The following is a 14,956-nucleotide window of genomic DNA, read 5'->3' as shown; positions in this document are numbered from 1 at the left end:
TTTCCACTTAAGAGCACATTTTTGTTTTAGCACTATTGTCTTCAAAATAAACATGTATGAAAGCATCTATTTTGATTGATCCAGCAGAAAGCACAGTAAACAGGCAAGGCTTTGGCTTTTGGTTAATGAATAGCACTGGCAAGGGGAGTGAAACTCGTGCAGCCAGCGAGCCCAGGAGGCTGTGTCTCGGATACTGCACCTCTGCAGTCCAGCTGCTCCCTCCAAACTCAAGCCTGCTCTGCTGGGGTAAAAACGGTGACCTCACTGACATAGGAGAGGAAATGGAAATCCAGTCAGGGTGCACAGGTCCCTAAAATTGCTCTTTATATTTCCCACAAACTATAACTTTATAATATATTACTATATAACTATATAACTATTATAACTTTATAACTATAACTTTCTATAGTTATTTCTGTGCGTTCAGTCTATCTGTTTACAGAGCACAACATTCAGAGTCCTGGGCTAAGGACCTGGATTTCTGTGCTGTTTGACTTTGGCATTTAATCACCTGTCCAGGCTATTTGGAGACTTATTTCTCTTTAAATTCCTGTGGGAGCTTAGCTACATGTAATGCAATCAATACATGCTGAAAGGCCCTAATTGAGGATTTCTGGATGCAGGACAAGGTAACACTGAAGAAAACTTAGACATATCTGCTGAGGCATTTTTGGGACAAGTTGGTTTTTAACTCTGCTATTAATCAACAGCAAGCTCCCATATGGTAGCATTGAAATAATAGCCCCTAAACTTCTCAGACCCGTCCCATTACTCAGGTACTGCATGTTTGTAATTCCTTCACTGCCAGCACTTGATCTATGCTCTGGTGCCTCCCTCAGAGCTGGAGGAAAGCAGGTGTTCTGTTGTGGCAAAGGAAAGTGCCTAAAGCTGCTCTCTCTGTAGACAGCATGCAAACGATGATCGTCCTAGCCAGGATGATGGTGGCTGGTGTTTCATTTCTGCCACAGTTGGTTAGTGTGTGGAAGATGCCTTTTCTCACATATCAAGTACTATGCTAAAGATACATGTAATGTGACAGTTTCTATAGTAACTACTTGTTCTTTATGGAATTGCAGATTAAACCTGTACACCTTGTTATTGTTCTTTTATCCCATTATCTAGACTACTCAGTTACCACAGATACTTTTTTTTATTCTATTCCCTTGCCAACATAACTGTATCAGGGATTTATGCACTTGCAAGTAAAGAGTATATATGAAAACCAAAACACTTAAAAGTTTTAAATTGACCACTATCTGATCTTATAAATGCACTGAGATGTTTGGGCACGTATATTGAAAGCTAAAATTTCAAAACAAGACTGTAGAAATATTTTTATTAAAGCAGGTCAAAATTATTATTTGAATATTATTTGTTTTTCTGGGAGAACAATGCAATTTATATATATGACATTTATTTTCTAACAAATTTTACTAGAAAAAATTTGCCAGTCTAGATGTACTGGCAAACTTCTAATGTGAACGACATCTAAGATTCCTTATTATAGGAAAATTTTCTCAATATGTTATACTGATTTTTACACGACATTATTTCATTATTATGATTCGTCAATGCTACAGCTCTGCTGATAATATCAGTACTGGAAGTGATATCATTTACAGGAATCAGATGCTTTCTGCTTTGTATTATGTTAGCCTTATTGTGGGAAAAAATGCCTGCATCCCGTCTGTGTGTGAGTCTCTGTTGCTATCTCCAGCAGAAGTGTATCAGTTACAAATCAAGCTTATAAAATTAGCAGTGTAGGGAGAAATCAGCTACTTGATCAGGGCTGCAGATTCAACAATGCAATTAGTACTGTAGCCAAAAGGAAAAAGACACTAGGAAAAATGTAAAATATGAATTGGGTAAAATCCATTAATGAGATAAAAGAAAATTATACTCATGGTTAATAATAATAATAAAAAAAAGCTGTAGTAAATTACAAATACACAAATGCAAAAGGCAGAACTGGAAAATCAGAAAAAAAAAAATCCGCCCAGTACTGAGAGCAGCTGAGTGATGGCAGAAGCGGAAAGCAAACAGTAGACAAATTCCGCGTAACTGAAGAAACTGTTTTTCCTCCCTTTACCCCTGACCGTATCCTTCCAACATGTATGTGGCTGGTTCTCCCTGCCACACGCATTGTGACACGAGCCCTGGAAGCGCTGCCAGGGCCGGCACTGGCGCGCTGCGGCGAGCGCGGCCCCGCGGAGCGGCCCCGGGCGCGGATGCGGCTGTGGCGGTGCGGAGGCAGCGCCCGCGGCACGTCCGTACCGCGCATTATGTAACGCGCGGCTGCAGCCGGCGTGCGAGCCGGGAGAGCGGCGCAAGCCCCTCGCCAACACCCAGCTCCTTGCGCGCCGTGCCGCGGCGGGGCGGGGGCCGCGGGGGCTGCGGGCCGAGCGGAGCCGGAGCCGGAGCCGGAGCGGAGCCGCCCGCCGGCCGCCCCGCCCGCGGTACCCCCGCCGTTGGCGTGGAAACGGGCTGGCGGCTCCGGCTCCTCCTCCAGCGCCAGCCCCGCGCTCCCCCTGCCCGGCTCCCCGGCGAGAGCGCGGAGCACCTCCCTGTCTCCCGCGGGGGGCCGCCGGACAAGTGCTCCCACGGCCGCCTTTAGAACTGCCCGCGTTTTTACGGTTGTGTTTTCTAGGGAGAAGATGGGAAAGGGCAGGTGCCTGCTCCTGCTGGGGCTGCGGGGCTAGTCCCTGCAGTCGTGGTGTGTCTGCTCGGCAAATCACAGATGCTGATGTGAAAAAGGGCCAAAGCAGAGGAGAGGCGTCAGTGGATGCGAGCGTTTGTACTGATGGATTGAGGAGGTGGAGGCTGCCTGCCTGGTGCTGGAGAGGTGAGTGCAATATTCCGCATTTCCTTCTCTCTTAAATCAGTTCAGTGATGGACATTTCCAAAATTAAAAAAGCACTTCTATAGCAAGAAGGAAAAGATGTCATTTTGAAACAATAAGCTATGCTTCTGCTGGATAAAAAAAATATGAGTGTCACTGTGAGGTAGGAACATTTCGCTGTGTGTAGACAAAAAATAGTAAGGGGAGGCAGGCTGCTGATACAGTGAAAATGACCTTCTCAAGGGATACCAGCCTTCTATTAGCTACTGCTTCAGCTTGGGCCCTTCTTCTAAAAATTAAGTGGTCTCCCTTTCCTAGCCTGAATCGTAACCCATTAATTGCCAATACCTGAGCCTTAATAAGATCTGTTGCGTTCCCTTAATGATTCAGAAAGATAATCCATAGATTCTGCCTGTTGGGAGAAGAACCTCCACGCTATGTGGCACCTCCTCCCAGGGAAATGCAGCCTGGATAACATTCTATCGGAAAAGACTCCTGCTGCCAAATTTCTGTAATGTGCTCCTGGTCGCAGTCTCGTGTGCTCATTGGGAGGATGTGTGGCTCTGCAGAGCCTGGGTGCGTTCCCTCTCCGTGTGTGCCCATGCATGTGAAGGAATGAGGAGGGTTCGTATTAATCTGCACCTGTGGACGGCTCCCATCTGCACTTGTGAACCACAAGTTTTTTGGTATCTTTGCATTTGCATTTTGGGAGAGTGCTTCATACACAAAACCCCCAAGCCTTCAATGTTAGCTGAGAGAGCTGCAGACAAATAGATGTCAGCTTAATTTCTGCTCATAGAACTGATCTGATCTGCTTTTGGCTGTTTCACTGTAGAAGCCATAAACCGTTTAACATGTGTTCTTGCAGTATTTATTCTGCAAGACACTGACCTATCTCAACATTTTCCTGGGAACATTTGAGAAAAAAATCACTAGATTTCCCTCCAGCATTTCTTTATATTTGTTTATATCCATTTTCTGGTAGCCTCACACCCACAAATTGATTTTTATTTGGGCTCAGTATTTCGCGCCATTGTGGGTCACACCCTTCGGGTGGCCATCAACATTTCATCTCTAAAGGTTACTACAGCAGGTCAGGTGCTCTGAATACCTACTTGTGGATCACAAAGAGGCAAAAAATGAGTGTATATTTTAGACTTAGGGGAAATTTTGCCTGACTTTATGGATATAGACGATGGAAGTCCGAGCTGGTGCCTTAGGTGCTGTTATAGGCAGAAATCCTCACTTTTCTTCAACAGGCACAGATTTGACAGCTGAACAGACACAGCTCTGCAGAACAGAGTGTTTTGCCATTAACTTGGCTGTCTCCATCAAATCATTTGTTTGGAAGCTATCATGCAAAAAGCACAGATCCCTGCCCTTGGATTAAGGACATTATCAGAGGAGAGGCCTATGTGTATAGAAGGATGAAGATCCAGTCTTCAAGAAGCCAGTGACAGGTGTAATCAAAATAAAATCTCTTAGCTATAAGGCATTTTTAGGAGAAAAGCTCATGCTATCTTTTGTTACCAAAACACTGATTGCATTTTCAAAGAAACCCCTTCTGTGTACACATGTATAAGGAAGAAAAGCTGATTAATTCTGTGCAAGGCTTGGAAATTTCACTCTGACAATGGACCTTACAGAGAGGAATAAACTCTGTGTGCTACATAAAGAATGCTACACCTCTGGCTGAGATTATGTGCTTGTCAGGCCACTGGTGAGAAGAGTTGAAGTCTTCTGCAGGTACTACCTTGAATTTTGTAAACCTCCAGAACAGTTTCATGTTTCAGTTGCAGACCTTGGTTTTGAATTTAGTGTTGATAATCTAAAAATAACAGCCAGGTAGCTCTGAAGGACTGAAGTGAAAGTGTTCTGGTTGTCTCAGTTCTGACTATGCACTGATGGAACAAGGTATATTAAATTTTAAGAAGTGTAGATAGAAACAGAAATGTGTCCCTTCTTAAGGAATCTACCTGCTAAGCAGTGGGGAAGGGGATAAGGATAACAGAAAATTCAGTAGGTAATAAAACCTCAAATCCTTAAATGGTGAAGTCAGCTCTTCCTCTCCAGCTTAAGGAGATAAGGATTTTGACAGCAGCCTTGCTTGATACACAGAGGTGAGGCAATATAAAGGAATGATGCCTTTTTCTCTCTCCCCCTCCATGAATTAAAGAAAAATACTTTTAATTCCTTTGGGTTAAATTGCAGTAATTCCACTTATTTCAGAAGAGATTCTTCAGATTTATGTAACTGAAAATGAGAATTGAATCTGACTATTTCTGCTAAAGTTTTGGTCCTGCTTTCACAGGAGTCACTGGAAGTTTTGTCATTTATTTCAGTTGGAGAGAGCCCAGCACACAGAGTTTCACTGATCAGGTTCTCCCTTGCCTTTAGGAACAACAATGTTGAACAGTTTTGTAGTTGGCTTCAGGGAGGTCACAGGCTCAATGACAAATTCAGTAAACTAATTCATAAATTATCAGTTATTTGAATCATGCTGTTTTAGAAAATGGGAGTGTTATTCCCATGTTCAGGTTGACAGTACCCACCCTCAGCAGTAATAGTTTCTACACAAGCAATCAACTATTTTCTTTTTCTTAAGAGAAAACTTATTCAAAGGCCCTTAAAAATCATAAACTTGGCCTATGTGCATAAAATCATATTAATACTTAGAGAGAATTGTCCTATTTTTATTTAAAAAGAAGGCTAAATTTTGTTCTTTGTAATCTCCAAAGTACCCAGAATTAATCCACATCCATTACTAGTTACAACAGATTCCCTTCACTTACTTGAGAGGATAATATGACTTATATTTTATATGTTATATTAAAAGTTCACATTTTTATTAAACTTTCCAGAATGCAAGAGTGGTGATTAGGAAGTCCAAATTTCAACTATTATATTGATGAAAGAATAATCCCAAGAAACATTATACTGTTCAAAGCAACCAAAATCGATCCTCTTTGCAAAGTTCCCTGGCAATTTAAGGTATGTGGAATAGACAAGATGACAGAGAAGGGCTAAATACAGTTTGATTTATTCTGTTATTGAATCAGTTGATACATATTAACAATTTAAGTTGTTTAGCTTTCAGGTGGAATCAAGGACAGAATTTAACCCTTGACATGAAGGCTACAGAGAAAATACTCCTCTCTGAACTGTTGCTTTTCCTTAACACTGAAGGGCACTGGTGGAGTTGGGTGGAAGGAACAGATTGGTGATGGGGCCATCTCTTCCATCCCACCCAGACTTCAAACACTGGTTACTACTAAATGCATTTAAACTCACAACTAACAAAACACATGGCAAAAATTCGGAAGACAACAGCTCTGTACGTTGGGATTTTTTGTTGGTTTTTTTTTTTACTTCTTCAGCTCAGAGCATTTTCTCTGGTTTAGCAGAAGCTCTACTCTCCTCAGAATCCCGTTTTATTATTTAGTATTGAACACCCAGTGAATCATTAGGGAACATGGTTTTACCCAACAAATCCTATTTGCCTTTTGTTTTCTCTTTAAGCCCCTTATACCAGAGAGTTGTTTCTTCTCTGGATTCCTAAGCCATCACATCAAAAAGACAAAGGTGATAACACTTCCACATGATTCTACATTGCAGAAATAACCTGTTGGATTACCACTCAACACCTTGGCCAACAGAAAAACTTAAATAGGCAAATCCAAAAATTCTAAGTATTTGTTTTGCTCACACACATCAAAAATAATGACCAGAAAGTAAATAATAATTTCATAACCAACTACAGTTGGTTAATCTGTTATTTTTACAGTGGATTTACTAAATAGTAATTGCCTGGATTTGGCAGTTGGAAGGAATTATTCTCATCACTTTCAGATGTCCAGAACATGGACATGTACATACAGAACAGTTGTTAAGACTTCCCTTTTAGCTTGTGGAAGAAAAAGAGATTTCTCCATTGGAGCTACCCAGACTAGTTTCTGACTGCCACGTTAGCGTGAGGTTGAGCTGACCTCTGGAAATGACAGCTCCTCTCCACTGCCTCTGAGGGAAGCACTGAGTGAGTAGCTCTGAGATAGCCACCTACATGCAGATGCTAAATCTGCACAGATGAATCCCACTCTTACTGTCTATAATGTAATGTTTAACCAAGATTTACTAGTTAATTATGAAGATATTTTCATGGTGCACCATAAATATTTGTAAGTCATAATGCAGTTGCTATTCCCTACCTACCTGCCCTGTTTCCTTGATGGTGACTGGGCTGGCATTGGCTTCCCCCTCAGAGTGTCTCAACAAGGGTTTGGTCACGGTGCTGGAAAGGCTTCACTGGAACAGCACCAGTAATCCAAATCTTTTATCAGTTTTCCTGGTGATCCAGGCAGTATTCTAGCACACATTCCCAGTGTGTTTCTACTGACTTTCTGTGCCTGCTGTCTATATTTTCAAACCTTGCCCAGACAATGTGGAATAAGCACCTTTATCTTCATAAACTGCACGAATGCAAATACAATTAGGCAGCATAGCAAGTGTTGATGTACAAATACAGTTGACACAGTTGTGTTGTGGAAGGAAACAACACAGTGGAGCTGAATTGATTACAATTCAGTGTCATGGCACAGTAACAAAAGCCCAGCTGGGTGTTTAGCTCTGAGAGGGCTTGCTGTGCAGAGGGGGCATGCACCTGGTTATTATATTCCTTCCTTTAAAAGAGAAAAGTGTGTATGATTCAAAAGGATACTTACCTACCAGCTAAGGGAACATCTTTCTGAAGATAATACAATTTGAGCTATTAGGTTGGATTTTTCAAGTACAGAGTTTTGTCTCTGGATATTACCAGCTCAAGTAATATAATACAAATACTGGAATGTGTTAACAAAATATGATTTCTTTTGGATGTATAATATCTGTTTATACATATATATGCATTAGAATATATTTTTTTGTTTGGATGTCTTATGAGGAAAGAAAGACCAGGATACTGGCTATTGCCCCTCTCTAGTGTTTATGTTAAAGGAGAGGATTCAAATCAATACTACAGGAAATATTTTTTATATCATTCAAAGCACTCAATTAAGTAAATTAATGCATATGATGCTAACCAAATCCATTACAAACTATAATTTTCCAGAATTAACACCATTGCACAGGAGCATCTCTTGGTACTGCCAGCAAGTTGATTGTTGCAACAGGCCTTGGCAAGAAGATTTTCTCTCAAGATGCCTTTCTGTGCCTGACCTTTTAAATTTGGCAGAGTTCAGGGTACCACAGCAGAAGCCATTTTGTGACAGGAAGATATTCATATATTCTTACCATTACTAAGAATCTATTGAGCTTCCATGTTATATTGCTCAGTAATGGTAGAACCTCACCTTAATCAGTCATTTCAGAGACATGTTTTTAATCTCTTTTTCAGTTCATCTATGTCCATGAACAGATAAACTCACCTTAATTTGTAATTCAGTGACATTTATGTAGGTATTTAAAATTCTAAGGCTAGCCTACTCCAAATTTGAACAATTGTTCTATTATCATATTGTTTCTGTTCCCTGACTAGATGTGCAATAAGTCCTCTGATTATGTTTCATGCTGTGAATGTTCCCGAAAGCAAATCTGAACTTTGCCTCATAGCTGTGATTACACAGGTGTGTCAAGTTTGCTTTTTGCATGTATGCTCACAAAAAGCAACAGAATACTGGAGACTTTATGTAATTTTTTTAAGTTACAGGAACAAATTTTTGGCTAATAGGTTCAAGGAATCAACAACTGTTTTAAATGTGGCAAGACTTGTGGCTGATGTGCAGTTCAGTATTATATCAGCACAATATTATTTGCTCTCACAGGTCAAGTAAATATACAATGCTCTAAACAAATTAAAGTATCAGGTAGCATCAGGAAGAGGTAGGAACCAGTGACTTTTCATGCTGCAGACTACAATTCTCCCTTTTTCTAGAGAGGCCTCATTGTACCCTGCAGTCCTGAATGGTGCAAATTCTATATAAGAGAAGTTAAAACATCTATAAAGTAATAACAGTAATAACCTACCATATAGACAAAGAACTGAGTTATTGGATCTCTTACAGTCCTGTTCTCTGTCAGCACACACGGGTCATAAACTAAAATTAAATGTTTACAGAGCATATTACTCTGGTCTGTGACAAGAAAAACCTCTCTCTTTGCTGTATCCATGGCATAGCAATTCTACCCTTTCCCCACTTCTGCAGTCAAGGAAACCAAGAACAGCCACTGGTATTGTGGGCTCTTGGGATCATACCTGGAAATTGTTCTAATCACACTGCAGCTTAGGCAGCCCCAATCTGGCTTTGCAATAAAGGCTGGATCACAAAAATGCCTTTCTCCCTCAGATTAAGACTAGAAGTGTTTGAGTTTCTCTATATTTTGATTACTTTATGTTGCTTTTCTAGTTGTGTCTTCTGATACTGGAAAGCAGTGAACCACAGGTAGAAAATACTGGAATATTCCAATTCAGAAATCATTTGGCAGAATACATCTGGAAGACATGGGTGATGCCCATTATAATAAAAGTGTGCTTTGAAAGGGAGATGGGGCACACAGGCATATGGAACTCTGGGACTACCTTTAAATATTGCAGACTTAATTGCCAAGTGATGGGAGAACTTCTCAGTGAGCAGCACAATTACAGTCTCCAGGTATTTCCATTCAGTATCTTTGTGGTGGTGGATACCTCCAATGATGCCAGGAGCCTGTAACTCATCAAAGCTTATCTATACCACTGTAGCTTTGCATTTTGGATGCATTATGTTTTCGTGATTAACCTGTCAAGAATTATTCACAGACCTCACTGAAAGTTTACATAAACAAGTCAATTCAAGAAAATAGTAAAGTGTTTGTTTTAAAGGAGACCAGATGGAATGCTGTCAATCTGTGCAGCACTGTTCTTACTCAGGTGGGAGATATGGTGCAAATGGAATTTCTGAGATATGGCATTTCTGATCTGTCTTTATCTGTGTTGCAAAGACTTTTAGTTGATGGAGGTATGTTAACAGTACATCAATCTCATTGTTTACTTGGTGTCTGCATCTTATTATCAGAATAATCAAAGATTCCATAATTTTTAGAGATGTAATTTAAAAGGATATGTGTTTTCAGAGTTAGCTAGTCACAAAATACATAGAAAATACTATTTTTCACTACAGTTTCTTAAGCTTCTCTTGCAAGTGGTCAGAGACAAGTGGTGATCAACAGAAGACAAGAAATAGAAGATCAAGATTAAAAGATTTCAGAATATAATACAGGTGTACAAGAGGTCAAGGACTTGACTCTTCCTTTTAACTTTTGCAAAATCCTTTAGAAGTGTTACCCTTACCAATGAGCTCTCTCTCCTGCAATCAACACAGAAAATGGGAAGGGACAGTTAAAATTATTTTTGTGTAGAGTGGACATGAGAATCTGAAATACAAACCAAAATTGTACCTCATTCTTATGAACTGAAAAAAAAAAGCTCTCAGAATAGCCAAGGAGACACAAACAGTGCCATGATGACAATGTACTGACTTGTTCAGTGCCACTCAGTGTCTCTAACAGAGCAAAACTACTTACAGCTTCTCGTGGAGCTTTCCCTGTTGCCCTGAGCCTTCAGCAGCAAAGAGGTGACACAAACTGGGGTTTATTTCTCCTGAGCTATTTGGCACAAAATATTCTTTGGGATGAGGAGACTGCCAGTAGGTGTGTGTCAGTGGCACTGCATCCTAATGGGACTGCTGCCAGCTGGAAGAGATTGAAACCAAACTGGAATTGCTGTAAGGTGGGTTTGGGCTGAAAGCTAAGGCAGCTGTGAGCTCTGTAGCTGCTGCCTGCCTTTGTGCCTTTGGCAGAGGTGGGGTGACACCTTATCAGGCATTTTCCTTGAGAAGTAACAAATTTTATGTGCCTTGTTTTCTGGAATGCCTGTAGCTTTTTTGGGTAGATTATGGCTTGTTCTCTTACTACATCCTGAATGCATCCTGAGGGGGAATTTTTCAGTCTTGCTACAACAGAGATGTAAAAGCTGTTTGAAAGTCAGATATGGCTTTAAAAGGCAGTAGCCCTTTTCATAGTTAAAATACTATTCCAAAACCTCAATTTAAAAGTCTTGAGGTATGCTGTAAATGAAGCAAAACATAACAAAAGCTGCACTCTTAGGTGCAATTATCCTGGTAGTTATCAATCAAGGAACAGTGTGATGCCTAACCAGTGGTGCCTGAGATCACTGAAAATGCAGACCCCACACCTCTCCCCAGTCAGCCAAGTAATCTGAGTGCCCTCAGAGGTGTCCTTGTAGTCCTTTAATGAAGTTTTCAAGAAGAATTATTGTTCTGCTGTGCATTGTGGATATTCCCTCCCATCCTCTCCCCTTGGTAGATCTGCTTTGTGAGTCTAAGGTGGATTTGGAATCCCTACAGCTGCAATAGCTTTTGCACTGCTTTGACCCAGTATGGCTTGCTGAGAAATTCGTGTCCAGCCCCTCTGCTGCAGGCTGGGTGTGCTGTGGGTAACCCCCACCATATGCATTACTTCATGTCCCAGATCTGTGCCTGTTTCACAGAGCTGCTTCTACAACGATATCAACACTAGATTTTTAGTGAGCAGAAAGAAATAAAATGGTGAGTCATCAGCTTTTTTCCTGCATATCTCATCTGTGTGAAATGCAGAATGCTAACTAGAAGAGTTAGGCATCAGCGATAAAATTCCAGCTTTATGTGCCATCTTAATAGTAGGCTAGAGTGTCACCAGAAGTATTTTTTTCCTGGTAATATGAGAAATGAATAACTAAGGATCCACTGCTGAATAATGAATAAACTAAAGGCTCGATTAGCACCTTTCAGCTTTCAGATAATTTTAGCGCTGCAGCTGCTTGAGTCAAGAAGAGATGTCACTGAGAGTAAAAGGAACAGAAAAGCAGCTACCTGGGATGCTGCTGTTGAAGTGCGCTGGGAGGGGGGTGGTGTGCATGTGGCTGGTCAGCAAGGCTCCCCATAAGCTGATAGAAGAGCCTCATGGAGACAAAATCTGCACAATTTGGGAGTTTTACTATTAACAGTAACAGTAGATCATGTGTGTAGTCTCACTAAATCAACCCATCAATTCTCAAAATACTATTTAAGAGCCTGCTTCAGACAAAAGGAATGGAATTACCAAATTTCTCACAAAATTGTGAGCTGACCTCTATGTACCTTAAAGAGGAGGAGACAAGTCCAGTTAGGGTGTGATACAAAAGGGAAACTTTTCTGACCTCAGCAAAGGAGAACTTGTACAACAGGAGAGACGTGGATTCTTTAGAGACAGAATTGAAGGACTAAAGGATAAGTAAAAATATAGACATATTGGCTGCATGACTAGGAAGTTTGCAGGACTACAGAGAATAAAAAAAGATGGGGGAAGATATCTGAATTAGGAAAATGCCCTTACAGGCAACACAACTTGAACAGGAGCAGTGATTACCCTCCTCCCCCTCTCTCTCCACACACACATATACACAGAAAAGTACAGGTAGTGTTAATAGAACACCAAAAAATCATCAGTATGTGCAACAAAATTGGAAGCTACACCTGCTAATATTACTAGTAGTGGTACAGTTACCAATGAAAAATAAAACATCAAGAAAAAACACTGGATTTTGGTTTATCCCTAATAACAAAAATAAATCCATCTATCATTCGTATGTTTCAGGTTTGGGGGCAAATAACAATTTAAGCTTGCTTGAGGCTGAAAAATAACAACTTTGCCCAGCTAAATCTAAATCATGGTACTTCTATGTTAAAGTAAATACCCAGATTAAAAATCTACACAAGCTTCCTCAAAAGATGGACTTACACTTAACAGCTTATTTTGTTACTTATCCATTTTAAAAGCAATTGATATTAATCAATATACAATACCTAAAGTTTTGTATTTGTTTTATAGACAAAAAAATCTATTCTTGGAATTCTATGAAAGCCATCCACAATGTTGACAGAATCAGTAAAGCCCTATGAATACGTGAAGCCATCCAACCAATCTTGTCATAGCATGACTCAAAATGGATGTGGTCAAATCTGGCCTCTGCTCTTCTAAGATTGATGAAATTAGGAACAAACATAGTGAATACCTGCAGAAGCCAGGCTGGGAACATGTGCACAGAGCAAGAAATTCATGTTGAAACACAATGATACTGATCATGCTTCAGCATTTCCTAGAAATACAGTCATGCTGAGATCATACAAAAGCAGGGAGCTGAAAATTAAACTATTTTCGTATCTATTTTTACAGAAGTTCTCACCGTAGATATTCCGATATATGAAGAGTATGAATCATGCACTGAATACTAAATTTTCATCAGGAAAACAGTCTCTATTGCTGGCACTTTGCAGTGTGGTTAAATACATTGTTTTTATTTTCATCCCATTCAAAGCCAAATACAGGCTCATTTCAAAACCTACTGAAGTCAACAAAACCATTACTTTTTATGGTAAGTGGATCAGAACCCCAGCACTTCACGGGGTTTGGAATGTTTTTACTCTTATTTTCTCTTAATAAATACTGTCACTGTGTCTGATGAGGAAGAACTATGAATATCCTCACCCCAAAATGTCACTTATCATAGGGTGCCATTTCACCATAATTACTTAAGTTCCTCTAGCTCATTTTATGTTCTCATTTAGTGCCACATAGAAATATTTTTTATCTCAGTAGAAAAAGCAAGGTTCAATGAGAGGAAAAACCTAACATTATCTAAGGAGCTTAAACTCCTCAGAGCACAAGTGGTGAAAAACACACTGAGACTATTGCTAGAGATGTTTGCACTGCTACTTTAGCTTCACTTTTTGGATAAATCAACCCTTCATCTTCAAATCTGCAACTTGCATCTCTACCCATAACCAAGTTGCATATTAAAATACTTTTTAAAAAGTCTGATGAAAGGAATTTAACCAGCAGTGTCCTCTAATATTCATTGTATGTTCAACATAAGCTGCTTATAATCAGTTGTGAGTTAGGAGGCAGCAGGGAGTGACTGGGATCCCTGTGCTGTGTGCTGGTGGGTGTGCAACTGCAGCTGGGGTGTGAGCAGGGTGTGATCACCCTCCAGAGGGAGAGAATTGAAAGGGGAGACTGAAGAGAAATCCTCATGGCTGCTAAACCTCAAAAAGATGTTAGGTCCTTTCTGGCAGCCGCAGTTAGTCGGTGGTGGGGTTTTGTGTTGGTGTTTTGTTTTGGTTTTGTTCAGGGGGAGGTGTCAGTGAAGGAAAAATGGGAGCTAAAGAAATTGATGCATCAGATACCAAGGTCTTTTTGCTTTACTGTGAGTGAAAAAGAGCTTAGTTTCTATAGGTCTTTACAAAACTTTATCTAGATGGCAAAATGATGGCTTGGCTTGGCTTTTGAAACCAGGAGCTTATTGGCCATTGTACAATGTTGTACTTGAATGTTTCTGGTTGCAGAGTTATTTTCTGCGAAGTAAAGTATTTGGATTTGGCACAAAGCAATTTCATATCAAAACCAGAACATGGGTAACTTCCTTCATATTCATCTTATTAAAAAAAGTCCTTTGAATTAGAGAGTGACTCCAACAACAGCTCAGCTGTCTGAGATGTACCTGCTGGAGCTCTTGCAGGCAGCAGGAGTGTACGACTGTCAAAGCTTCTGAATTTCAAAAGAGAAGCAGAATGAGACCAGGCGTAGGCTGCAGCTGTAATCTGTGCTTGGTAGCATCCAAGTCCTCTCCCATGAGTCACACTGCTGAGAACATCGTGGATTCTCTTTAGCCTCTTGGGATTTATTTTTTTGGCCCTGGACTGCAGTCTAATACTTCTTCCACTTCTCATCTCCCTTCTGCAGATAAAATAAGGTTTAATTTGAGTTGTTAAGAAGAAACCTTGAAAATCCACAGTTCTGATGTAGATACCTTCTGACATAGTTCATATGCTTAATTTTATGTGTGGCCTAGGGCTGGAAAATACTCTCTACCCTACCTACCCAGTTAATCCCTGATGATAGCCCTGCCTTTTTTGCTGATATTGACACTCTCTTCCTTTCTCTTATTATATTAGGAAGAGCATTTTAATCCATGATTCTGTCTTGTGAGGTTAATAACCTGACAAAAGTGCTGAAGTTTTCTTGTCCTTCCCATCATGAGAACTATTGGCT

The 14,956-nt window shown here is 40.3% G+C and overlaps 2 protein-coding genes across 2 annotated transcripts in view; one reads left to right on the top strand and one right to left on the bottom strand.

The window, feature by feature from the left end:
• RSPH14 (radial spoke head 14 homolog) overlaps positions 1–14,956 on the bottom strand; it is a 72,953-nt gene that overhangs the window by 15,001 nt on the left and 42,996 nt on the right. The gene's annotated exons all lie outside the window — the stretch shown is intronic.
• Positions 2,404–14,956, top strand: part of GNAZ (G protein subunit alpha z) — a 49,929-nt gene continuing 37,376 nt past the window's right edge. The window contains exon 1 of the mRNA XM_039726145.1: positions 2,404–2,842. The gene's annotated coding sequence lies outside the window, so the exon portion shown is untranslated. The remainder of the gene's footprint in view (positions 2,843–14,956) is intronic.

Source organism: Passer montanus, unplaced genomic scaffold, assembly GCF_014805655.1.
Source record: "Passer montanus isolate IOZ18808 unplaced genomic scaffold, ASM1480565v1 scaffold57, whole genome shotgun sequence".
Classification (NCBI taxonomy): Eukaryota; Metazoa; Chordata; class Aves; order Passeriformes; family Passeridae; genus Passer; species Passer montanus.
The sequence above is the reverse complement of the archived record's forward strand: the minus strand, read 5'-3'. Positions and strand labels throughout refer to the sequence as shown.